The sequence below is a fragment of the Phasianus colchicus genome, chromosome 8 (genome assembly GCF_987193195.1).
Source record: "Phasianus colchicus chromosome 8, bPhaCol1.hap1.1, whole genome shotgun sequence".
Taxonomy (NCBI): domain Eukaryota; kingdom Metazoa; phylum Chordata; class Aves; order Galliformes; family Phasianidae; genus Phasianus; species Phasianus colchicus.
Window position 1 is genome coordinate 17,652,037 of NC_143443.1, and position 27,253 is coordinate 17,679,289.

The 27,253-nt window shown below is 45.7% G+C and overlaps 1 long non-coding RNA gene across 2 annotated transcripts in view; it reads left to right on the forward strand.

Annotated features, from left to right (window-relative positions):
- LOC116234478 (uncharacterized) overlaps positions 1-27,253 on the forward strand; it is a 317,267-nt gene that overhangs the window by 251,141 nt on the left and 38,873 nt on the right. For both annotated transcript variants that reach the window (XR_016468783.1, XR_016468784.1), the window contains exon 4: positions 24,037-24,147. This is a non-coding gene — a long non-coding RNA (uncharacterized LOC116234478). The remainder of the gene's footprint in view (positions 1-24,036; positions 24,148-27,253) is intronic.

Consider the following 27,253-nt stretch of genomic DNA (forward strand, 5'->3'; position numbering starts at 1 on the left):
GTTAGCAGGTGATTTCCAGGATGAGAATCCTGCTCATTAGATATGGCTGTTGTTATCAGATCTCATGTGATGTTCCATGCGTTACGAGCAGCTTCTGTGGACTGTTATGAATTAGCACATGTGTAATGCATAATCACTGCATAAACAGCACCCCCTGTACAGTCCCGTGCACTGCTGCAATTTCATGTCTCTATCGTGTGAGGCCACCCTAATTTGCAGGAGTGCTTCCTCCTGTCTTCATGTCTACTCTCCAAATTAGTTTTTGTTGGCTCATGGTTTGTGCCTTTCACCTGAAAACACATCTCCTGAGTGACTTCCACAGCCATCGCTAGCAAGTCTGGGTTCAGTATGGAAAGGTGGAAGATGTGTGAGCATTTTCACCAGCAGTGAGATGGAAGTGTCTGTGGAATTTGTTTATGCTGGATCGTATGGGTAATGGGATGAAATAAGTACATAAATTAAGAATACTTAGCACATGCTATCTGCAGTCCTTAAAATATCTCATGTAGATATAAATTGGATCTAGGCAGGAAATAGTCTTTTTTCCAATCAGAATTTGTGAATTGCCCTTACTTATCCTGCTCCAAAATAGGATAAGAAGACAAAATACATAATGCTTTTCCAAAAAATCAATTTCATTCTCATCCTGACTCTATCTCCCACTCTCTACATCCCAGCCTCCAAATTTTAGATCAAATCAAATGAAATATTTTGTTCCCAGTGCAACTTTTTACCATTTCAGAGTCCTTTTTAAGCCTAAATTGTCTAAAACTTATAAATGAAATGTCGTTTTCAATCATAAAGCAAATGTTTTTGTTTAGAAAATGTCAGAGCTGGATGTTGCCAGGTTCCACAACTTTGTTTGAGTTCTTTTTTAGCTTCTCTCCAAAATGGCCTCAGGGAGAAAGTGTTGATAAAATGGACCCATCCCTTTGGTTGTTATAAAGTGATACTTTAGGAAGTAAGAGGCTTTTACGGAAAATTTGCACATGGTTCTAGAAGAAAAACATTTGTGTTACTAAGTATTGATAGTTCTGGAGTTGTTTCCTATTTTTTCCCACACCATCCCAACATCACGTGGCCGGATGAGCTGTGAGCTTTAGGCTCAGATGAGGTGAGAAACGTATCTCTGAATCTTACAGCTGTGGAGAAGATGGGAGTCCTATAGACTGGGTTCTCAGGAGCGGTGTGAGCCCTCCTGTGTGTGGCCCTATCCTTCTTGCAGGTATCGTGAGTTTTTAAACCAATGTCATGGTTTCAGAATGGGAAGATAGCCTGATTCATCATTTTTAAGTGCTTAGTTTTAACAATACTGCATTATTCCCAGATAGCAGATGGGGAAACGGAGAAATGTGGTGAATTGCCAGCAGCAGAGCCAGAAATAGAACCCAGATGTCCCGGTCTTGTGTCGAAGCTCCCTGCTCTCTCCAGGAGGGCAATGAGCCGGCTGTGGTTCAGGGAGAACCTTCTTGTGGTGAGAGCCAACCCCAACGGGTGCTGCGAATCCCCCAGCCCGCTGACGGGCCGCGAAGTGAGGGCACCGCGTCCGCCTGCCGTACAGCCTCGCACCAGGGCAAGGAGGCAGTGGAGCATCCCGATGTCCACGAGTATTTTCCGTGTCCCTGCGTGTGCCGCCCGCCCTGCCATTTCACCCCGCAGAGCAGGTGGCCAGCTCACACGTGCCTTTTCCACCTCGCTGCGTGCACCGCACAGGTCAGCCCGCGCGGCTTCGCGTGGCGGCGGGGAGCTGCCGGCGCCTGTGTGTCGTGCCTGCAGGCCTAGCCGAGCTGAAGCACTGTCTGGCTCCCCAGCCACAATCTCTCGTTAGAAAGAAATTAAAAGCCACTCAATTTTGGCTAATATCCCTCTGTAGGCCTTTAACTCCACCTGTGACTAACCCATTCATAATAGCTCTGTTTTAGTGGCTCGGGTTGATGTATCCGCGATTAATTTGGGAGGAGAGTGGCAGGGCCATATCTCTTTGTTTCCCCCCTTGCTCCCTGTCCTGCAGTCTGTCTGCTTCCACTATTTCATCTCTGTTATCGTTTCTCCATTCATTCTCTCTCTCCTCCCTGCTCACTTTTTGGCATTTTCCCCTAAACTTGTCTTTGCCCGTCTTTCCCTTTGTTCTCCTTTAGTTCTTCAACCTTCCTCCTTCGTTTCTTTCCTCCTCCTATTTTTTATTTTTGCTGCATTGTTTCCCTTTCTTTTTCCATCTTTCCCTTCCCTCCTTGCCCCTTTTCTCCCTCATCTGAACCCTCTGCTCCTCTCCCCAGCTCCCTTCTCTGCCTCCCGCCCAAGTTCCCCATGCTCACACTATTTCTCTCCCTCTTTGTTTCAGGCGCCCCCACCCCACTCCCCACTCTCGATTATTATTAATGATAAAGGCTAAAACATCACATCAGTAATTTCTGAGTGAGTTTTGCAATGAAGCTGGGGCCTTATCAGCCCCTCCCGAGTGCCACAAATTTTACTTTTGCAATTTCACGCCTTTGGTTATTATCACGCTGCTTCGTCCCTGCTCTGCCTCACGCTTTCCCTCCCCCCCTCCTCTGGAGAGAGTACTTAAACTTGTTTTCATTCCCTTATTCTTTATTTTTTTAATGTCCACTCTCTCTGGAGCCAGTAATGTTCTTCCTCTTTTTTCCTCTCCCATTTTCTGTTAATTCTGTGCCATCTGCCTTAGCATCTGTTAAAAATAAAATTTCCCTCACAATGAGAAGCCCTCCCTGCCTTGCCTCCGTCCCCTCCCCCGCAGCCTCAGCCCCCCTACTTTTCCTACTGGGACTGTGGGAGCCCACTCCCCTATTGGGGTGCCCCTTCCTGCCCACCCCAACTCCTCCTCCCTGCCCAGTCAGCTCAATAATGCTGCTTGGCCTTGAGCAGCTGCAGGAAGGGAAGGGATGAGGGATGAAGTCTGGGATGGGAAGAAGGCACTGTGTGGGGCTGAATTGTCCCTACCTCACAGGTGTGTGGATGTGAGTCTGAGCAGGGTGAGATGGTGAATTGGCCGAGTCCTGCTGGGACTGACATGAGGGGGCATCCTGGGACAGGAGGGGTCTGGCTGTGTGGTCAGATACCAGCTCCCCACCACCCACACTCAGCAGGGAAAGGCTGTTCTGGGAGACTTGTAATCAGATGTGGGTTTGGCCACTCTGTAGCAGAGCTTCTAGCAAGTTGCTTGGCGTGAACCTGGAGAAAATTCCCAGGTCCAGGAAAAAGGAAGGTTTGAGTTGTTCTAGAGTGGTTTCTTCCTACAGCCATACTCACCATGGGAAGTGACCGGGCCCATGGGATTTTTTCCACTTCCACGAAGGTCTTGGGGCTTTGCTGTGTACTTTCCTGGGTAAGTCTGTATGGAATAAAAGCTAATGGAGGCTCTGGTCCCTATTAGATTTTACTTTGTGGTTGTAAGTCTGATGGCTTGGTTCTCACATGGAGTCTGTGGGAACATCATCATGTCAGCATTCAGTCACACCAGTCCCTTCAGACCAGGGTTTGGGCTGGCACCCCACCCCTACACCCTGTTTGGCCACAGTCCTGGTGCCCTGAGGATGTGTCCCGATCTCAGTCTCAGGCCTTTCTACAATTCAGCTGGAGTCTGAATGGTGTTTGGAGCAACATTTGGGAAATCCTCAGTCTGTGATGCACATCAGCAATGTCTGCAGAGCTGCCAGCTGCCCCCTTCTCATAGGGCCTTTCCTAAGGCTCACAATTCCCAAGGGCCTTTGGTCTCTTCCTGACATAGATGAAGCTTTGAAAACAGTGTGGTCTGATATTCCTTCTGCTGGCTCCACCACACGCCCTGACCTGCAATGCAACAACTCAAGACTCTTTTAAGGCAGATGCATGGCTGAGGTGAGGGAAGCAGATGTGTGTTACCTGTGGGCCAGGAAGGTGTGCCTCTGTATTGCTGTGCTGTGTGTGGCTTCTGCTGCGTGTACTTCTGCGTGTGTTTGTGTTGAGGACCACACAGATGCTGAGGGGATGTGCAGGAGCCTCCAGCTGTATCTTTATATCCAGCTGTAGATGGTTTCAGCAATGGACCGATGCCTTTGCTGACCTGGATGTGGCTGTTTGCCCTTACACACCTGGTTACCTGCAGCAGATGCTGCAGCAGGAGCTCTGTATGGGGCTCTGGTCCCGTGGCAGGTGTCCTGGGATACCGGTGGGTATAGGAAGCGGGGAACAGGGCTGCCTCCCCCTGCGCATCCCCGCCAGAGCCAGAAGGTGCCAGTGGGCAGCGCAGGGGCACCCTGCAAACCGAGGGGGGCACATCCCACCCTGTCTGCCCGCAGTGCCTCCGTGAGCAGCCACACTGAAGGGGCTCAGAGGCAGCGTGATTCTGCTCTGGCACAATAAGCTCCGCGGCTTTGATAACAACAAGCTCCCTTAAGCCCTCTTCCTCCCCCAGCTCCCCTTTTCTCTGCCCGGCTCCCTTTGAGCCCTGCCGACAATAGGCAGGCCTGCTGCAGTGCTCCCCACAGCCCGGGCAGGCACACAAAGCCGCCGAGAGCTTACAGGAATTCTTTGGCAGGCTGCTGGTTGCTGCGGAGAAGAAGAAGGGCCCTTCATACTCGGAAGCTGTCTCATTGCCCCTGGCCCTATTCTCTTCCCGTGTTTGATAGACACTGAGCCACGGTAATCTCTCTCTGCCCCGAGGGGAACAACAGCTTTTGTGAAACAGATTTTTACAAACTGTTTTGACCCCACATCCCCAGCCCTCCCCACCTCCCCCCCTTCCCTCCCCTCCAGTTCACTGGCTGTATCAGTGTCACATAATTAAATCAGCTTTCCTGTTTGCCTCTGCTTCCTGCTAATTGTTTGCTCACAGCTAGGATTAGCGAGTCAGGGTTATTTTTCACATATCCTCACACAGGTTTTTCTGCTGCAGGAGGCCACTTCATGCTTCTCAGCTCCCTGTGAGCCTGCTCCTTGTGCACCGTGGACACGCAGCTCCGTGGGCCTTGGGGGTGCAGGGACTTTGCTGGGCTTCCCGTGAGACTGTTGAGTGCTTCTGTGGGCTGGAGAGGGGAGGGGATCTATATTGATGTTTTTTTTCTACTATCTTTTGCAAAACAGGCTGAGGATTTTCCCTAAGGAGAATGGTGGTTTTGAGTGGGGTTGACCCTGCTTGGCACTTGGCGAGCCTGACACCACTCTGCAGAATAAGTTGCAGCTCAGAGGCTGGTCAGATGAGGAGTTCCTCAAATGGAGGCTCGTGATAATCCCTTTGGAAACTGCTGAGCCACACCATTTTAATGGCATTAGCATGAGGGGTAAGCCTAAAGCAAATACTTGGTGTCACTGCTCTAAGTGCATCTCAGTATAAAAAGTTATGTCTCATTAGCTAAGCCCACGTACCTGCTCGAGAGCCCCACTTGCAGCTTGCCCCAGCTGGTGGGCAACAAGGACTGGCTCGCACCTTTGTACCACTTCTCTGCGATTCAGAGGCTAAAAAAGGGTTTCAGAGCTCAGCTACTGGACTGCAAATGGTTAAGGCATAGTTTCATCATCTTTTATGAGCCTGTGCTTGCATCTTCAAGGCTGATCAAAATGCTTGAAGGAAGCATTTTGTTTTGGTAGGAGGAAAATAATTGATTAAGTTAATTTGTGCAGGGAGTTGCACAAATGTTGAAAAAAATTTTATATGAAGATATCCACAAGGCTATTTTTCACTTTCTCTCTCTTTTTTTTTTTTAATCAGGTTTAAAATTTACCTTTTTCCAGTGCCTCCTACCACTTTGTCTTTCAATCCTTGATGGCATTGGCTAAGTACCTAAGTTAGCTTTAAATATAAGTTCAACTGTTATTTCCTATTTACTCCATGCTAAAGAGACCCAAAAAATTTTAGCTGGTTGTTTGAGGGCTGTTGGTGAGTTGATAGAATAGTCTTGAAGATATGACTAATTTTTTCCCTATGAGCCTAAAAGTTAATAATAATAATAGCAATAAATAACAACAACAATAATAAAAATAACAGTTTTGTGTCCTTCATAAAATATCTTTGCTGAATGCTTTACCTGCAAACATAATCTTCCTCATGCATTACAGACCTTTTGATTTTTCATGGCAGCTGCTTTCTGATTCTAGACTGCTTGGGTGAGTCATGCTGGGCCTTGGTATTCCCTGGCCACCCTGGATGAAATGCCCAGTGTTTTCTGCTTTCTCCTATTTTCTGTTGGGAGATTCCCTTCTTGCTGTCAATATTCGGCCACAGTGGTAGGCACCAAAGCCAACCACGCTTCTCTGCTTGTTTGTGGACCAGGGCCTAGTGCTGGGTGAAGCTCTGCTATACCATTCCTTGTTTAGATCCCCCCATCCAACTTTCCTGCTAGTACTATGTTAGGTGGGGCCATGAGTAAATGAATCTGCTTTGAGTGGCTGCTAATTAATTAGCTAATTATTAGGCTGACTGATGGTTTAGTTGATGATTGTGTAGAAGCATCCTTCATGTGTTTCCTGAGAGTGGAGCAAATACAGGGCTGGGAACCAGGAGTCTGCTTTAGCTCTTCCTTGTCCTGACTGTGTTTTGTGGCTCAGTATGAAGCTCTTTGCCTCAGTTTCCATAGCTGTAGGATGGGAGCATTTGTAGTTCACTGGGATGTTATGGACATCAATTAGTTCTTGCTAGTTAAGGGTTATTTGAAAATGTAAAATGTAATCATCTGATTGCCCAGATAACAAGCTGGTTTTCTGGTTGGCAGGATGACTAGCAAATTGGTGAGCTGCTTAACTAGCCCGGTTAATGACCTGGTGCCATTTACCATAGGAGCAAAACGATGCTAGAGCATTCCCCTACAGCAACATGAAGTTAGATTTTTTTTCCCCGAGACAATGAATGGTAGGAACACCTGTATTTAATACAATAATTCTAGATGAAAAAATCGGTGCAAGGTTAAACTATAATTTAGAGCGCCATTTCTGAATCCATTATCGTTAGGATTTAAAAGGTTCTTCGGAACAGGTTTCAGCCCGGCTGAGGTAAGCCTGCTTGCGCCACGGGCTCTGCCGGTTTCTCCGCCTTCCCGGCGGACGGGTCAGCGCGCACAGCCGTCCCAGCAGGGCCGGGCGCTGCCTGCTGCAGGGCGGCCTGCCGCTCTCCGCGGTGCTGAAGGCGCCGCCGCCCTCGCTGGATGTGCGGGAGGAAGCCGGGTGGCGGAGGAGCGAGTCGGGGTCTTGGCGTGCCTCAGGGCGCCGGCCGCAGCGAAGGGACGTCCCTTGGGCCACGGGGACGAGAGGAGGTGCCCCGTGAGCTTTTGGGCGGTGTGCTGCGTCAGAGAGCCCGTGGTCTGCGGAGAGCCGGTGGATGCAAGCAGACCACTGAGATATAACCAAGGTCAGGTTAGAGATAAGGAGGCCGCTGGGATGAACTGGCCCTGAACTGGAGTTTGTGTCCATTCCTATTTCTGCATAAAACAAGTAGTTCCAGGACTTTCCCATCGGCTCCACAAGTGACTGCTCCTTCAATCCATACAACTCTCTTGAATTACAAAGAAGACTGGAAATACCAGCTGTTGTTTGGACCTGCCCAAACTTTCCTTTATCAGTTCCTATTTCCTGTTGCTTATGATATTGTCCAATATTAACCACACAGTCTCAAGTCTTGTGGGATGGATGTTTGCTCAGTTGAAGCTTTTCGTTTATTAACTAACTTAAATATTTTTGGGAAAACATCATTTTAAAGAATGTCGTATTGTTTCTCTGAGCAAAACTGGCATTCCCCACTCTGGATCACAGTGTTGAAAATTAATGAGAACTGAGCTTTATTCAGGAGATCTTTAGCCTATACCTCTCTTCCCATGAGAAGATCATGGTTTCCTGAGCAATTTCATACAGATGTTTGCCTAATCTGTCCTCAGAAACCTCCAGTGAAGTCATCCTCTTCTCTCTGGGCAAAGCTATAAGACTGCTTACTCCTCTAATTTTCTTCCCAGTGTCTAAAATAAGTATCTTTTGTTGTTGTTGTTCTTGCAATCAAAGCCCATAACTTCTTTTTTTTTTTTTTGTACCTGTCAGTGACATGGAAAAAAAGTTACTGCTCCCTCTTTCACCTATTAGCAAACTCCTGTCATCTGCTTGGTTTTTTTTGTTTTTTTTTTTGTTTTTTCTCAATTAAGCAATTCCAGTTCTTTTGGCCTTCCCTTTCCTTTCGTCTTCAGAGATGTCTGATCATTTGTTTGCCACTCATCAGTACTCAAAGTCCTGAGTGAATGTGCATGTTGCATAAATGGCCCCATATGGTAAGAAGCCCACCAAAGGTGGCCTTTTTGGGACAGATTACAGTGAGAAGAGTAATTCATATGTTTTGCAAAGGACACTGCTATTCATAATCCTAGTGTCTTAGCTGCTTTTTTTCCTGAAAAGCTTGACATGGTTGACTCATGGATGTGATTCATCATCACTCCAAGATACTGTTCTGCAAATCTGCTGCCTCCTAAATTGTGTTTGCACAGCCAATTATTCTTGACAGTGTGGTGCCTGCTCTTTTTCAGTTTGGATTTATTTATTTATTTATTTATTTAGTGAGGGCACTATGTAATTTTCTTATGCTTTGGAAAAGCAAGCTAAGGGTGTCTTATTTCTTCTTTTCCACAGAATGAAAATAGTCACAATTGTATTAAGACAGCATTTTTATTTCTTCACATTGCACTGAGCAGTACTGGGGTGAATATGTAGTCACTTCTGCTATGTCTTTCTGCCTATATTTCCTTATAGAGAAGTCTTTGATCACAAACATTTTTAAATAGAATTCCTGTTGTAGTCATTGCTTAACCTGGCTATGCCCAGGCATGGAGCAGAGAGAAAGAGGCTCATCCTTAGGGCCTCTCTTTCCTTACTTACGGAACTTGCAATGAGTCTCCAGTCTTCTGCTGGAGGAGAAATGCTCATCTCATCATTATTCAAAAGGGATTTTCAAAGAGTTGTTGGAATTTACTTTGCCCTAGTAATAACTCATTGAGTTTTAGAGTCGTGCTATCCTCTGCTTCATCCTGTGGTGTGGCTTTGATTCATAGATGTCACTATTGAATATAATTGGAACTGTGGTGCTTGCACAGAATGGCCTGAGTACGCTGCAAATATAGGTTTCCAAAATGAATTAGATGCCTTTGGATCTTTGTTCCCACATGCCTCAATTTCTTTTCTGTAAAATGGAAATAACAAGTCCCATTTTTTGAAGATAAGTGAATTCAACTCAGAAGAGCACTCAGCCACTCTTATGATGAGCACCAGAAAAGAGAGAAAGAAAGAGAAAGAAATCTACAGTTTTGTCTTCAGCAGTGAGCATAGTGCATAACACCTAACAGTAAACAACGAGAAAATAAAAGAAGGGCAGAGCCATTTATTAAGGGAACACCATCCTCAGCCCTAGATTAAAGACCCATTTTCTTGAAAATATAGTTGTGTAATTGAATGTTATAGCAAGCCATGTTTGTTGGGGAGCTTTAACACTACAAGGCAGTTTTAATTCTGGCATTGAATCCTTCTGGTTCCTTGGCTTTGCACTTCAGGCAGGATCTGTTCGTGCTGTAGGCAGTGATGTGTGTGTGTGTGTGTGTGCATAGTGGAGTAGACACTGCATTTGGTTGCCAGAAAAACTAATTTGGACTCTGCTGGAGCTGTGAAATGCTGCTTACTCTCTCCTATTAGGAGAATATCTAGGGAATGGGGGAAAAGGTCTCGGGAAGCCTTGTATGGTATATTATTTTCCAAATTTTGATATAAGAAAAGGTGTGTTTAATGTAACATTTGTATAAAAATAAAAGGGGAAAATGTTTTAACACTCTTATCATCCTCTTCCTTTCCCCTTCCTCTTACATATCTGGAGCACATTTAGAGCTGGTTGGATTATGTTCACATGGTGCAAATGATCCACTGCCAGAGGAAAACTTCTAATTTTCCCTTTCTCTCAGAAATCAGCTCCACTGTGGGGTCCTGCTGGTAGCCGTGATGATGCACAAGCTTGGTGGAGTCTGTTTCTCACTCATGATTGGAAATGTCTTTGTCTAAATACAGGCTGAGGGAATACATTTTCCTCATGAGCCCTTTGTTAGCTAAGAGCTAATGAGTTTGGGCTGGTGGGATCCTCTGTAACATGCTGATGACTGCTGAAGACAAGCCGTATTGTATGGCTGATGTCAGCACTGAGGGAGGTAGGGAGTGAGGTGGGAACAAAGTGAAAGTGGGGTGGTGAAAAAAAAGGGGTCAGGGACAAGCCAGGTCCCTAATGGCAGTTTTGGCTAATTTAAATGCTCACCATTAGCGTGAAGCTGTGCTCAAACTACTCCCTGTTTCCAGTAGGAAGTGATAACCTGGGCCAAGAAGATCTCTGCACCTTCAGAGAGCCAGAACAGGAGAGGATGGCATGTATTGCTCTTCATGTTTCACAGATGCCCATGTGATCTCCCATAATGCCAAGAACAAGTTAAGTCTTCCTTAATCTGCTTGCTGGAGTGAACACAAGGACACATTTGATTGAGGCTGACAGGCGTGACCCTGGCTCCCTTGGAGGCAGCCATGTCTGAATGACTGGGCCATATGGGCCAACGCAGCCGAGGAAGCCAGGAGTGTACAGAAACGTTCTTACTACTGGAAGAGAGAAACTTCATCCCCCTACAGCCAGATCTCACTGATATCTTAGCTATATTTTCTACTGGGTAGTTCCTGCTGCTATGTGCACTGGAAGTGATGGTGCAGCCATCTGCCTTCATCTTCATCGTGTTCTTTCCTCACTATATTCACCCAGGAACTGTCTTTCCGTTCTTTATTCCCAGTGTTAGTTTTCTATACCTCTGTTCAGTTGGGTTTATAGTGCGTGCCTGTGCAATTAGGCATATAAAAATAGCCTTCATAATGCTCTGAAATGTTTCTAAGTGAACGTTTTTCCTTTCGGATTGTGAGCGTTTATTGTCTATGCAATGTGTAATAAGAAGTATTGATTCTGATGATCTGCATGACTCACTGATGAACAGAGATGATTGAAAAACTTCAAAGAAAAGCATTAATGACATTACTGCCTTGTTGGAAATATTAACATTCTCCCAACAAGTCTACCCATCAAGTCTAGCTATGCATCATACCACACTGTTGTATGTGTAGAAGGATGTTCTGTCATTGCAGTAAGGTGGTTATGTCTTCATGTATTTGTATGTTTCTGGAGCTTGTGACCCTCAATTTCTTCCCTCCATTGTCCTGAAACAGTTGATCCTAATGCATGAACATCAAGAAATCTGTTCTTTGAAAGACCTTTGACTATATTAATTCTACTTATAGAATTTCTTGCAATGTATATTCAATATCAAAGTTGTGATCAGCATTTTTAAAGGAAACTTTTAAAGGAAACTTTTGTTCTGATCTTGGCTGATGTTTAGTATGATATGCCGAAGGATGGCTGTGCAGCTTGAGAGTGGGTCCTGTGTTTGAACAAGAAGGTCTTTATTCCAGGGTAAGTACAATTTATGTCTTCTAGGAAAAAATGATACCCTCATGTGATAATGGAACCTGTTGGTGAAGATGGCTACGTTGATTTAGCACCTACAATGAAGAAGTGAGGATGGACTGTGTTTTTTGTGCCTTAGAAAGGTCAGATATTTTTTCAGTTGGCAGTCAAAGATGTGCTGAGATCATGATTGCTAGGACAAGCTGGAGAGCAAGCAAGCTTTTAAAAGCGTTTCAGGGAGATGACTTCTTTTTGTGCCTACAAATATGGCCACTTGCTGCTTTCCATTTGGATCCCAGAGCTGCAAAATGGCATTTGTCCACCAGAGGGCATGTGGGCCATTTTCTCCTCCTGAGGAAAAAAAAAAAAAAAAAAAAAAAACAGGTTTCCAAAGCAAATGCCCTTCCAAAATGGGACCTTGCTCTGGCTGCCTCGGCCTCTGCCATTGCAGCTGGGATGCTGAGGAAACGTGCATGGCCAACTGATCTGGCAGCAGGAGGGCTGGTGTAAGTCTGTGCCACTACAACAGAGCCATCCCGGTGTGATGTTCTGCCTGCCTGGAGAGTTAAATCTAAGTCTTTATGGTGCCATGACTTTATAGTTCCCTAGATTGCATTTCAGACCCCTGTATGTGTTTACCATGTATAAGCATGTGTGAGAGAGGTGCACACACGTACATGCACACGCCCACATTTGTTCACACCAGGATTTTGTATCCACACAGGCCCACTCTATAGCTTGCAAAGTAAATTAGACTTAAATGACTCTTTGGAAACAAAATAAATCAAATAGCATAATAGTACCATCTTTTTATCTCATTTGTTCCCATACAATTAGTAGTTTTACTGCCATGTTGTGACAGGTGACTGTGTTTGACCTTTGCCGCTTGGGTGGTTGGCTGGTGCTCAAACTAATGAAGACCCTTAATGGATTGGCTTTTGTGAGGCTGTGAGCGGTGGGGTTAAAGAGAAAATGGTGCCTTAGACAGAGTCCAGAGAAGATCCTTCAATTAAACCTGAAGTCTATTAGCAAAGAAATATTGAGGAGGTTGAGAGTTAGCAATGATTTAACCAGCAAGTCTTCCTCGTGAGTCGTTAAAATTTAAAAAAAATGAAAAATCTCCCTGGTTATTTATTGTTGAGCGTGTGCCTGGACTCTCATCCTCCTGGGTGAGAAGTGGGAGAAGAGCTGTTGTCTTGGAGAAACTGGGGCTACAGTTTGTCAGCCCCTTGGCTCCCACACAGCTGCACTTGCTTTGAGGAAAAGAGTGAGAAAAAATGAAGCAATAGCAGGAACAAATGGAGAGTGATGCTAAGGAAGATAAAACCAGATCTGTGGGATAAATAAGACTTTTTGGAACTTAATTGTTTTCCGTGATGTAAATAAATTACAGTGAAAGAAAAGAAGAACCAGGCAGCTTCTGAGCAATGAGTCAGAGGGCAATGCCCAGCTCCAGAGCACGGATAATAAACAGAACTGGAGGAAACTGATGGGGGGAGGGTGGAGTGGGACAGGCGGGGACTGGTCAGAGCAGCACAAATGGATCTGACAAGGAGGGTGATGTGGGGAGCCAAAGGATGGCTGAGCTGTGAGAGCACTGGAAGAGCCAGGCCTGATTACAGCAGAGGGCCATAGGGTTGTTCTGCTGTGGTGGACACTTCAACAACAGTCCTGCACATGGCACATACAACCTCCTGATGCTCTTTGGCTTCTCCTACAGCCCACTGTGACTAATGAGCTGGTTCTTGTTCCTTTCCTTTAGCTTCAGTGTCAGAACTTGAGCATTTCCCATTCTTCCCTGGCAAACATCTTTCCTTTTGTTTTCAGGACTTGCTTAACTTCCAGCCTGAGCATCATCTTGCTTCGAAGTCTTGAGCAGAGCTGGGGCTTCCTGTCCCCTTCACTGGTCCTTCAGGTGTCATGCTGTCCCAATCTCACAGGTGGGAAATGGGAAACAGCTGATGAGGGAAAGAATGAAGCTGATCATGTCAGGTGGAAAGGCAGGCCTTCCCACAAATCTCCAGCCTCCATGCACAGTGCAGTAAACTTCAGAGAGTTCAGCATATCAGCCAGGCAAACAAAAGCCAAGATAGGACAGATAAGAACCGGTGTCCTGGGTCCTGACATACCTCCTTGACTCTGGCCTGTGCTGATCCATGGGCTCAGTCAGCATCTTGGTGTCTAGTTCTGCTCTTCCCAGCCCCATACCCACGTGAAAGCAGTCTGCTCCCAGGAAATGTATTGGCTCTGTGCTTCTTGGCATTGGTTCTGGGGATAGTGTATTGAATGTGCAGAATTTTTTACAATTCTTCCTGCCTTTGCTGCTTTTTCATGGTGCAAATACCTTATCTGACAGAACCACAAATGCCTGTATATGAGGTCAAAGCTGTGCTGTCATGCTTGAATTGGAGCTTTACACAGCAGCATCAGACTGAACTGAACACTCCCCATTACTGGGATGGCGGTCATACAAGTACATTTTGGAGGCAAGTAATGGTGAAAAGTAAAGAAAGCAGCCAAGAAATCTCGATGGGCAGGAAACTGGACTTTCTTTAGAGCATTTGGTTGTATCCCAGAGATGTGAGAGCAACAAAGTTGTAGGGGACTAGGCCTGCACTGAACACTGTGTTCCATGGCAGGCTCTCAGAGATGGACTCAAGGAGTGCCCTGGTCTTCGTTCATTCTTTTCCTATTTACCTCTTTGTCTGTCTGTCTGTCTGTCTAGCTATCTAGTATTTTATTTATTCCCCATGGTGCAATTCCTTTTACTCACATAGTCCCTCTCTTTTTCTCTTTTCCTTCTCTCTCACTCTTAGACACGTGCCTCCCCCCATTTCTGCCTCCCCCTACTTTGGGGATAATTTAACATGTTACACACTAACTTTCCAGTAATGGCACTCCGGCTTTTTGAAATTCTGCTTCCCTGTTTTATGGCTGGGCCTCTAATGGTTATCTCGCAGCCCTGCCTCTGGCAATCATGTAAGGAATAAATAGAAGCTGACACAGTAATTTACTTAAATCTTCTCCACACTTTTGCAGCATTTTCCTCCAGAGGATACCCCCGAAACAACAATTATTTGAAATGTCACGCGTTCCTGCCCCTAGGCTACCGACAAATGAACATTAAATCTATTAACAACAAAAAAAATTAAATGTTTACTTTTCCGCGAAGGTAAAGGAGAAGCTGGAGAGAGGGAGGGATGTCTCCAATAAATTTCTTCTCAATAATAAAGAGGTGTAGTTAATGTTCTCTCTGAGTGGAGTCAGATTGCAGCTCGCATCTATGAGGACAGAAATGTGATGCCATGGCACTGCCACATGGCCTTGCCAGGACATCTCCAATAGCATCCTTTTTCCAGGCCAGAGAGCTCAATTTTAGGTTGGTGTTTTTGCAGATTAAATGAGATATTTAGTGGGCTAGAAGCTGTCACGAACAAGGTGGTCCCTGCTCTCAGCCCATCTGGCTGCTTGTACATGCTGCGGAGGCTGGAGAGGTGGGAGCAGAAGAGCTACCCTCCTTGGTGATGGGAGGTGTTTTCCTGAAAGGAAGACTGAGTGTTTTGGAGCTCAGCCCCAATACCTTGTAAGCTGTATATAGGGCCCAGCTCCTCCTCTTTTATGCCCTGCGCTCCATTCCATAGGTAATTAATACTGAGGGTGGGACAATGAAGGTGGACTCAGCACCACATCTGGTTCTGGTGAGTGACGGTGGGAATACAGAGTGTCACTTGACTTGCTATGGATGAGAGTTCCCTTGGGGATCTGGGCAAAACAGGCTTAAGAGCCAAGCCTAGAGCACAGAGGACCATTTTCCACTTCTGCATTTTGGGAGGTTCCGATCCAGAACAGATTAGTGGCTTCCCAGAAACACAGTGGCAGAAATGAAGTGTCCCAGATCTACACTGATCACTTCATAAAGTCTTGAAAAGACTAACCCACTACTTGAACTTTCCAAATAAATTCCCTGTCCGTGGATTCACTGTAAAACTCCCTTGGGACCTGTTGTGTTTATATAGCTGGGAACCAGGCCCTTTGGTTTGAAGTCCTTTGCCCAGTGATTGGCATTAAAGGATTCCAAAGAACAAGCATGTATTTTGTGAGTGAACTTTTAAAAGAAAGTTTGAGAATGGTTGTTGAATGCTGTTTCCCACAGAACTAGATATGAGTTTAAAACTCTGCTCCTCTCCTTCTCCCCTCCCCCCCTTCTTTTCAGCAATAGAAGCTTGGGTGTAGACCTCAAAAACCTTGGAGAGAGTGTCACCTCTACCATGCCATATGAACCAATCAATGACATTGAATGTGAATAAAGACCTGTTATCCACCCCTTGAATCAGGACATACAGACATCTGACCAAGTCTCCCCTCCTATCCCGTTGTGCAAAATAGCAAGGTACTTTAAACTTTGCTAGCACTTTGTTTTTTTTTTTTATCATTGGGCAAGTATGCCCAGGACACGTCTTTTTTTCTTAATAGGGATCCCCATTTGTGGTACTGGTTCTGACCCTCAGAGTCAGATGGTGGAGGAGACTGGCAGAACTGCTGCATTCAAGTCCAAGGAGATCTTACTGCCTCAGTCCTAGTCCTCTTCCCTGTTGTAGCAGGAGGGGAATCAACTCTTTGAAAGGGTGAGTGACAGCAGGACAAGGGGAAATGGTTTTAAGCTGAGGGAAGGGAGATTTAGGTTGGACGTCAGGGGGAAGTTCTTTACAGAGAGAGTGGTGAGGTACTGGAACAGGCTGCCCAGAGAGGTTGTGGATGCCCCATCCCTGGAGGTGTTCAAGGCCAGATTGGATGGGGCCCTGGGCAGTCTGGTCTAGCATTAGGTGGGATGGTTGGTGGCCCTGTGTGTGGCAGGGGGGTTGGAGATTCATGATCCTTGAGGTCCCTTCCAACCCTGGCCGTTCTGTGATTCTGTGATTCTGTGATAAATGATGCCAGTCCACCTGCTAAGATGGTTGGTGATACGTAAGTACTCGGGCATCTAGCAGCCTAGGCTGTTCTTGAACTGAGATGACTTTGTATCCATGGGAGATAGTGCTCCCAGGATAGTGTTTGCTCCCAGGATGGTACAAGGTAACTCTGGAGTTCTGCTACACCAGTATAAACTATGGGTAGTACAGCCCAAACACTCAGACTTGAGACAGGGCTTCTGATTCTTGTGACCCTCCTTGACATTTTGTTGCTACCTGCTATGATTCTTTAAAGAACATGCACGAAGATTGTATTGCAAGTGCGTGATAAATGTGCATCTGGAAGGGGTGAATTCAGCTCTCTGCCAACAATCCCATTGACATCCAAGGGTACTGCAGGACAGGAAACTATCTTATCCATGATTCAGACTATAGCTTCGGAGAAACAGCTGTCTGGGGCTGTTCTCATGCCTACTGCTAATTCCTTGCCCATCGTCTTGCACTGCTGTGACTGTCTGTCCTTTCTCTTCTGGAGAGAAGGGCTTGTGGGCTCTGTTTTTTCCCTATTTGCTTTATTTTGATGGGAAAGGTTGTTTTCTTCCCCACTTCAGTGTCTGAGGGTTGACAATGCATGAATAATAGAATCATAAAATCATAAAATGGCCTGGGTTGAAAAGAACTTCAAAGATCATCTAGTTTCAACCCCCTGCCACGTGCAGGGTCACCAACCACTAGACCAGGCTGCCCAGATCCACATCCAGCCTGCCTTGAATGCTTCCAGGGATGGGGCGCCCACAACCTCATGAAAAGCAAGGTAGTTGTGTTACTTCCATGATCAGGCATCTCCACAACATATATACTCCATATGGGAAAGCATGGAACTAATGATGAACAGAGCACAGGGCTCTGAATTGGTCTTAACAGATTTATTCAGAGCGTATGCAGATTCTGGAGAATATGCTACAGGTGAAATCCAATTTAGTATTGCAACAAACTGATCTAAATAGTTCCACTGACAGTTAGAAGTCTAAGCACCATAGTTATCCTAATGCATATAAACATGGTCATACAGCCTAATGTATCGGGATGGACTCTTAGGTAGTGTGTATTTATTAATATAGTTTAGTGTCTCCCATTAGAAATTGCAGGGTTTCAGTTATCCATTTCCTATAGCTAAATAGATGGAAAAAAAAGAAGTGGAAATTGAGGAGAAGATTCACCAAACTACTTTGCATTAAGTTTTATTAGGCTTCCTCCTGGAACGGCTCCACTTTGATCTCTTCTCTGCCCAGATTCAGATCCCAGCTCCTGATTTCCACCAGGGAAGATATGCAGGGTAGCAGGGTGTCTGTACTTAACTTCTTTTTTTTTACTTTTTTTTTAAGCTCTGTAGCATGTTCTTGTGCTCTCAATTCCGGATAATGCTGGATCCCTTTTATCCAGCCCCTCCTCTTGCCCTTTCAAGTGAAAAGAAGACTCCTGTGCCCCCCCATCAAAGTTAAAGGGAGGCTTTAGAGAGGAAGGCTCAGCACGCTGGGGCTCTTGAGCCTGTGTTTAATCTCGTTTCCCGTTCCTGTGTGCCTCTGTGGCTTCCCTGCCAGTTTCTTTGTTGCCGAGTTTTTCATTTCCTTTTATTTGTGTGTGCGGGAGGTTGCCAGGCTCGCTGGAATGCAGCTGAAGTCATCTTGGGGAGATGCGGTTCGGCCCCCGCCCCGGGTTCTACATGACCTGCCTCACCCTGCAGCAGGCTTGCCTGGCTGCACATGGAGTGAGCCTGGGAGAGGCAGCAGGGAATAGAGGTGCCTACCTGGCTGCTGCAGGTAGATGGGCAGTGTCCAGCGCTACATGGGCTGTGGAGGAGGACGGAGGTCAAGAAAAGGGACTGAGGAAGATCTTGACTTCTGCAGCTGTCCTGCCTTGGGACGGAGGGCAGAGACGTGTGCAGCCTTTGGCAGGGGAGGGGGACCTGGCGTGTCTCAGCTACTGCCTAACCTCAGCTGACCTCAGCGCAGTGCCCCTAGTGCTGACCACTGCTGTCACTGAATGACATTGGACTGAAGGTGTGGCCTTTGGCTGCATGCTTGGATTTGCTCCCAGGAACAATACGGGCTGCATTCTGCTCCAGAGGGAGAGAACTTGAGTCATACTCATCCAGTGGGGCCATGAATGTTGTTCCAGAGCTGGACATGGCTCTAAGGATTTGCACTGGTCTTAACATTTGTCAGAGACTGAGTTTGTGTTCATGCTGTTTGCTCTTCCTTCAGCATTGAGGTACTGCAGTGGAAGTAGTTGAAATCAGGCATGGCTGGAACATCAATTCTCTGATGCAGTTTGTTTCAATTTCCCTTACATCTTGTCCCTTCCACTAGAATGAAGATGCAAGTAGTATTGTCAAGATTTTCACCTCTGGTAGAGTAGACCATGTGGGGACAGTTTGGCATGTAAGATTATCATTCAATTCTGCTTAAAATGGTCTTAAGGAAATGTAACTCTGACAGCATCACATAAAATGAGTCAGTATGATTAGCCCATTTGTTAGGTTGTGGAAACCAACAAACAAGGAAAGGGATTGTCTGGTGATCAAAGCTGGACAACTTATGACCAGCTTCTGGAACTTCCTTGAACTTCCCAGGGTACATATCTAGACTGCAAGAAATGGGCCTTGATCTAGCAAATGAACAAGCTCTTTGGGCTTCCTAATCCATGCTGAGTTTCATCTGGAACCCTAGTAAAGTTTATCAAAGGGCTTCCTAGGGCCCTGAGTGTTCTATTGGACCTTAATGGTCCTGACCAGTCTCACCTGGAGCCTCCATCCACACCTTTTGCTGACGAGCCCCCCAGGCTCTATTTATGCTTGGCCTGGGCATTCAACCTATTTGGTTGCTGTGGGGCTGGGTCCTGGCTGGTGAGGTCCCTGCCCTGCCTATGAGTGTTGTGCTCAGCTCCTGATTCCTCATCTCTTAGGGAGCAACTGGTTTGTGCTTCTTTCTGACTGATCTGGGGTAAGATTTCAGAATGGGGAAGTTGAATATGGTGAGCAAGGTACATAACCTGATCTTACATAACTACATCATGGGGAGCATGTAACACGCTGAAACGTGGTTTCCAGCAAGAAGTGTGATCCTTTCTATTTGTTTTGGAGGCCTGTGCAGGGACACTAAGCGTGCAGTCTCGCTGTGTTTCAGCATTTCCATGTTGTTCCCTTTGGTATGTGTTCTTCTGGCTTCCTTTGTGGCAAATAAGTTGAGAGAGCACCTGTGAGAGCAGGTGGCTTTTTTACTGGGGGCTTTATAAGGATATTTTTCTACAGTACTTCAGGAAAAAATTTTAGAGAGGGATTTCAGGCCAGACCAATCTACTGACTAAGTTGGGTCAATTGAAATGTTACTTGTTTTATTTATTTGGCAACTCTTAATTTTTCATTCTATGTTAAAAGTCTAAAAATCCTCTGGAAATTTCTTTGATCTATGGAAAAATGTAAGAAGAGAAATCTTGGTTTCAGAGAGCTGAAATTGAGTGGAATTTCTTTAAGTTGTCAAACCCTAGATAGACCTATGCCACTGGTAAGTCGAGACAGGTAGTTTCCCTGCTGTCTATATATTGGATCAATGCATATATTCTTACATTTGTTTTCTCTACCTTCTGCTTTTTGGCACTTACAAAAGTAGTAGGTCCTGGTAATATTTTATTTTTAGTTCATCCTGCTTTGTAATGGAAGGACGTGTTATCTGGCTTCTCAGAGCCTCAGCAAACCTGTCTTTTGTGGCTGTGAGCTGTTGTGCTGCCTGGACCAGGGCTGTTAGGCTCATGGACACTCTGGCTATCAGCCAAATGGTATCAACACTATGGTATGTGCCAGATCTCCCTGCTGCTTTGTTCAAGGAGCTTTTGTGCTGCTATTGTCTATCTGTTCCCTCTGGACAGGTCTGTTGTGCAACTCTGAGTTTGTGTACTTCTTACCTGGATGTAATTGTTTTGGCCTTGCACATAGAACAGTCTGTCAATTTGCAACCCTGAAACTCCTGTAGGAGACCTAGAGAATGCATTGCATGTCAAGGGGAAGACTAACTGGTAAATATAATCCAGCAAGCAGGGTAGTGTCACTTGCAGAGGAACTTTCATACTTGCTTCTTTTTTTTCCTCCTTTCTTCCCCAGTCTCCTATGAGTCTGGTTTGCTAGCTAAGCATCTAGCTATTAAAGTGAATCACTTCTATAGAGGATTTCTCTAAAATTTCTAGCACATCTTAAAATGAAAAATTTATTTTGTATCTAAGATGTTAAAAAAAAGCTTCTGACAAGCACAGTGTCTTATTTTTATGTTAAAAAAATACTTTTCAACCATTTTTTTAAAATACTCCAGCTTTTCCAAATTTCACTTTCTATTTTTCTTATTTTAATGACCTCAAATCTTATTCCTGGTTTTCTTCACGAGGATGAAGTACTCTGGAATGACAGAGCAGAAGGAAAGCACATCTTCTAACCACTCTGATTATCCCCCGCTGCTGCTTGGCATCCACACATGCTGCAAGAGAAAAGCCAGACCTGGAAGCAATCTGCTGAGAGTTTCAAATTCTCTCTGTTCCTCTCTTCCAGTCCATTAGGCCAGAAAGGGAATGGCAGTCAACAAGTTTTTCATCTGTAAGTGTAGTCCTGGGATTTCCCCCTTTTTTTTTTTTTTTTTTCCCCCCAGCTTGAGCTGAAGACCAATTTCCAGTTCTCAGTCATGCTCAGCTGAACCTCTACTTGATTTTTCACCCACTCTCCTCACATTAATATCTGCTTTGAACTCATTCAGGATATAGGTGAATCATTCCTCAACACAGCTCTGGTTCCAACTTATGTTGATTACTGCTGTCTGGATACAATATGGTCCTAATGTGTGACATAATTATCCCTTGAGAAAGGAAGGAGTTTTTGCAGGGGTTTGGCCTAGGTCTACTTCTGATCAATGGTTGTTTTGGTCATTTTGATAATGAAATGGAAACCACCATATACAGTCTGCAGGAGATAGAAAGCTGAAAGGAAGCTGCAAATCCATTGGAATATAGGGTTATAATGTAGTTTGATATGCTAAGGAAATAAACTAAAACTGGACAAGTAAAATTCAGTAGGTGCAAAGGCGTGACTAAGCAAAGGAGTAACTGGGGCACTGCAAAGTGAGGGCAGATTACAAGCACTGTGAATTGGTAGTGCTGTACTCTTACAGAAAGAACGTGTTTGGGTCTGGTATATATTAATGCTAGGTTCACTGCTAAGACATAAGATTCCCACAGCTCTCTGTCATCCTGCAGTGGAGTCCTGTCTAGCACAGGGTGCCATGCTTCCAGGTCTGTACTGGTCCTTTGGAGCGTGTCAGTTGAGAAGACCAAGGAGTGTGCATGGAGCTGGAAACTGGGTCCTGTGAGGAAAGGTTAAGAAACATCTTTAAGGGAATGCAGGAGAGAAAGCTGTAAAATCCAGTTTCCCAGAGTGTAAAGGGATGATGTCAACAAAAAGGTGAACAACTATTTGCTGTGCCCACCTGCTAATAAGCAGAAAGAAGTAGGTTTGTATGTAATGGAGGAGACTAGGTAGTAGAAAGCCCTTGCTAAGTCACAGACCATGGAAACACCAGTAAAGGTTGCCCATGTACCTATTGGAACCTTGTCTGGGGGTGTTTCAGAACATACATCAGCTGAGAATTGTCTGGATGTATTTGTCTCAACAAAGCAGCACAGAGGGGTTCTTGAAGCTTTTCTTCCCAGCCTTCATTTCTTCATTTCTCTCTATCCTTCTCATCAGCCTGGAAACTGACAGGGCAGTGGGAATTCCAGAGGAATTTGTACATTCTCCCACTTTATAGTGGTGCTTCAGCTTGTGTAGGTTGATCCCCAGCTTGTTGGAAGGCTATCAGAAAGCTTTCCATTTTAGAGCTGAACTGTCTTGTGGGCAGGTTGAGGCAGTACGTTCACTGTAAGATTACTCAAATTTGAAGACTCTGATCTCCAGTGGTGTGTGTGTACTTATATAAATAGAATTTTTGTAGCACTGGCCACAAGCTGGCTCTATTTCTTATTGTACCTACTACATCTTGTTGTAATACATGACTGTTTGTTTTTCCTTACAAAAAAATATCTAAGGAGGGGGGACAGTTTGAGGTTTTCTTTTTTCCTCCAATATAAAACCTCCTGAATTGGTGAAAACATGTAGTGCAGTGTATGGATTCCCCCAGCGGAAAGCAAACCTAGCTAAAGTTGTCCTACCTGATGCAAAATGCTTAAAGCTTCCCGGTTGGAAGATGACTGATTATCAAACTATTATGTGGTGTTACAGATCACATCTCTTCTTTGATTGAAGATTAAACTGGCAATGATGGGGAGAGATCCTTGGGACAGGTATCCCCTGGAGGTGAGCAGTGCAATAAGCTCATGGCTCTTTCACCACATCAGCTCCTCTGTTCCAGACCGACCTACCAGCAGCCCTGTGCTTTCCCCCTCTCTGTGACCCTGGCATATGCATGGCTCGTTAGCAGCAGCCTGGAAATCAGGAGAGCCTGCTATGGCAGCAGCTGCTTTTCCAGGGCTGTCCCATGTGCAATGCAGTGTAGAGGCTGTTTTGCCAACGTGAGGCACTCCCTGCAGCTGGCTGAGATGGAGCCCATGTGAGAAGGCACTGGGCAAATGGAGCAAACTTTGCTTCCTTGCAGAGTGCTTCCCCCTTACGCTCTGGCCTGCCCAGCCAGCCACTCTGCTCCCTGATGTGCAATGTGGCCAACTACCAGGGAGCAGGTGGAGGAAGAGCCATCTGGATTCAACCAAGCTCATTTTCAGGTTGGAACCTGGGGAGCTGGAACAAAGGATGGCAGTGCCTGAACTAGGGTGTCTCTAAGTAGTGTGGGAGTCTCAAGCTCTGTGCAAACAACTACCTGTATTTCCATACCTCTGCCCCTGCATCAGGATTGTACAGGCTGTGCTCATGGTTGGAATGCCCTGGCTTGCTTTGGTGTGCCTGCTGCCTTTGGGCCCCATGGTGCCAGCTGAGCTTCTCCTGGCTCGGGTTCTGCTTTGCTCCATGCTAGCTCCAGGCAGCCCAGCTGTGTGGGGCTAGTCATTGGGGAACTGGGGCTGGCAGAGATGAATAGAGGATGTGAACAGGTCCCTTGGTGCCCTTTTCCCTCAGTCTTGTTTCCCTCTCAGCAGGGGGAAGCAGTCACTGCACAGTCCTCTGCCGATTGCATCGGGGAAAGTCATTAAAAAGAATTAAAAAGGAAACGGAGAGAGAGGAGGAAAAAACCCAACAACTCAACAGCCCCAAACAGTTACAAACTTAAACAAAAGAACAACAGAATATTCCTGCTCAAAGGCCTTGTCTCTTCTGTCTGGTAGCAAAGCAACATTCTAGTGTTATACTGGGAGGGGGGGGAGGCCCAGAAGTACCTCCTACCTTCCTTTCCATCTCACCAAGCACACCCCCAGCTGAGGTAGAACCCAAAGGGGTTCTGCTAATGACAGGGAGGTTGGGATCTCATCTCGAGACGCCCCTTGCTGCTGTACAAAGCAAGCTTTTCAGTGATAGTGCACTGACTGGCTTGCCTTAGTTTACTCACGTGTATTCTGATTAATATTGTGTATTAATTTGAGTCTCTGCGTTTTTATGGCCAGCTGTACTTTTCATCCTGTAACTGTGGTGTGTTTTACAATTTGCAGGTTTGTCTTCATACAGCTTCAAGTGCTGCTGTGGAATTGTGCCACTTCGTGCACTCACAGTTGAGCAGAGGCAGAGCCTGTGGAAACGAGCAGTCCCCAAACATCAGTCAGGTAAGGGTGTTTTGTGGTGTGTTTCTGGGGTGGGTGGTGGTGAGGTGGTGCACTGTTAACTTGTGCACTTTATGCATCACTTCCCAGGGCTGTTTCTCTGGGGGTATTTTGAGGCATTCGCTCTGAGCATCACCATGGGGACAAGCAGGGGGGAAAGAACACAGTTTGTATTTCTTTGATTGTTGTGTGATTGTACTCTCACTGTGTGACAGTGAAGGTGTAGAATGGACCACGTACCTCTTTCCTGTGTGTTCCATGCAACAACAAAATGCACACGCGCTCACGTACAGACACACACCCTCCAGGCTCCAGTGGGTGTAGAGAGTGTGTGTGTGTGTGTGTGTGTGAATGCTATTTAAATAAAAAAGAAAGGAAGTGAATCAGGGTCGTTTCCATTTTAATTGTAAAACAGATAAGCACTAAACACTTTGAAAAAGTAAATGACTTGAGAATAATTACTATCTATTACTCTGCGTCCCAGGGGGGCAGTTGGAGGAGCCCAGATGGCTACAAAAATGGGATTTAGCAGAAAATTGAAGACATTATTCACCGTAACACATTATCAATTACCTTCATATCAATTACAATAACCTTACATTAGAAGAAGGGCCAGGAGACTATCTTCAGCCCCCAGCCTGAATAGTAATTGCACTACCCCTATGGATGGTGTGTGTGTGTGTGTGTGTGTGTGTGTGTGTGTGTGTGTTAGGGGGTGGGGGGCACCGCTGGGTTGTGCAGGGGCTCTGGCAGCTCCCACTGCTCATGGCAGAGATTATAATAATGGCTTGGGTCCTTTTCCCTCCTCTTCTTATAGTCACCTCGTGGAAGGTTTTTCTCTGTCCTGTTTGTGTGCTCTAATGGTTCGAAGGGCAGCTGATGTGGCTCCTTCCAAGAAATTCTGCTTGGCTTGCCATTTGGGAAGTTTGGAGTATCTGTGCAGAGACGGCTGTTTCGCACCAGTGTCTTCTACTTTCCTGTTCCGTCCCTCAGCCATTTCAGCCAAGCTGCTCATCTTATTAATGGGGGCTGGTATGCAGTCTGAGGTCCTTTTCTATAGGACCAGGATTTCTTTGGTGCAGCAATCTGGCTCCTTCAAATCCCATGCAGGAGGTGGGAGCTGCTCCCTCTGCCAGTCCCAGATGGGGCACCAGCTCGTGTTTACTGTAAGCACTTGCAGAGCGGTCACAAAGGCCTTGGATGGGATACGGAGGTGAACCAACCAAAAACAATTAAAGAAAGAATCTCTTGTCCTATTCTCCAGAGATGGAGGAAAGCATCCTAGGGAGGACCAAGACTGCTTCAGCAGGCTGGTAGCATGAAGGTAGTGCTAAGGACATCCTGTTGCCTGTGGCTGTCCCTTGTTGCCAGCTGGGGCAGCCCTCTGAGCTGCTGGTAGGTCAGTGTTTCTGACTGGCTGGCTAATGCTTCTGGCTTGCCATGGTGTCATTCTGAAGTCCCACCTCCTGCATTTGTGCTTGATCCTGCTCAGCCAACTGTTTACACAGACAACATTCAGATCTAGCTGTTGTGGTTTTATTTTCAGCTGTGATCCAAACAGGATGCACTGCCATGGCCTCCTGGCCTGTGTGCAAATGTATGTGTGGGAGATGAGCATCAGGGCAATTATGAGTTAAACTCTTGGTGACACTCCCTCCAGCCTCCCCCCTCTCCCAAATATGCAGTGGAGTGTCCAGTGGGTTAGTGCATGGAGAGGACTAATTGCTATTAAAAGGCTTTAATCTGGGAGATTAGTGCTGGCTCCAGGCGCTGTTTGCACACGAAGGAGACGTTTCCGATGAGATGAACTAGAATTCGTCCCTGCTGTTTTGTTGATAGAAAATCATGTTCCCCTTGGTTTTTTCTCTTTATCTCTGTCTCTCTTGCTTTCTCTCTCTCTGATCATTTGCTTTTGCGTCTTCCTCGAAGTTGAGCTAAGAGCCTTATTGTTTTTAGAGTAACAGTCCTCTTTGACCTTTGGGATTGGAAATGCATACAGGCATGCATGTACATACACGTGCAGCCAGAATTTTGTGCTCCAAGGAGTGCTTTAGGAAATGCATCCTGATCAAGAGAAGTAATGATAAATACGTTTCCCCTTTGCTTGCTGTTGAGTCTCTTGTGGATGAGTGAGGTGTCTGCAGAACCCTTCCTGTAACGCAGGCCAGGCCAGTCTCCTCCTGGGCCTGATCCAGGAGACATAAGAAAGAGATGTTGCAGACTTAACATCTTAAAGCTCCCTGCAGAGGTAATTAGTGGGAGGTAATTAAATGATTACATATGGGAAGGTGTAGAGCATTACTGGACCTCCAACATGACCCAGAAAATGTCACCATTGACTTTAATGAACACTGGATCAAGCTCAATGGAAATTAATTTGATAATGCACCAGATGTGTCCAGAGGGCCTGTCCATGAAAGAGACACGTTTGACCTGGGAGCACGGAACTCTCTGTGCTATTCCTAGCAGAGGATCCAAAACCAGAGATGCTTACTCTGAGCTCACTGTTGTCAGAAATCTAAGCTTGTCTATCAGGTCTGACTATCTAGGCAGATAATTGCTGCTGCTCCTACTGTCCAGCTAGAGTTTTTACAGCATCCTAAGGACGTTGGTGCCAATTCCCTTGGAAAAGTGCAAAGGAAGAAATGGACAGTATTTGTGTGTAACTTGAGCAGAAGTAACTGAAGGCATTGTATCCCAAGGAGAAGAATGTGTAGAAACTTGAGGAGAAAAGGAGGTCTCAGAACCACAAGGTGAAGGTTCCTTCTGTCTTTGAGGGTGGTCAAAGAAAAGGTATGACAGAAAAATGGTAAGTGAGAATAAGCATCCTCAAATCAATGAGGCTGAGAATCAAGAGGAAGGCTGAATGGGGACAGAACTGATTCAGGATCTGGGTCTTCTGTTCAAAAAGGTAAAGGCTTTTCAGGGAAAATGTATTCTATTTGCAAAGTGTCACACATCTTCTGTGCTCTGTCTGAATACTACAGGCAATACTGTTTTGCAGGATGCTGCCAGAAATTTCCATGAGATTGCACCTACGCTTATTTGCACCATCTGCAAGCATTTTAGGAGGTGGAAATCGGGCACTGGGAACAGAAAAAGGAAAATT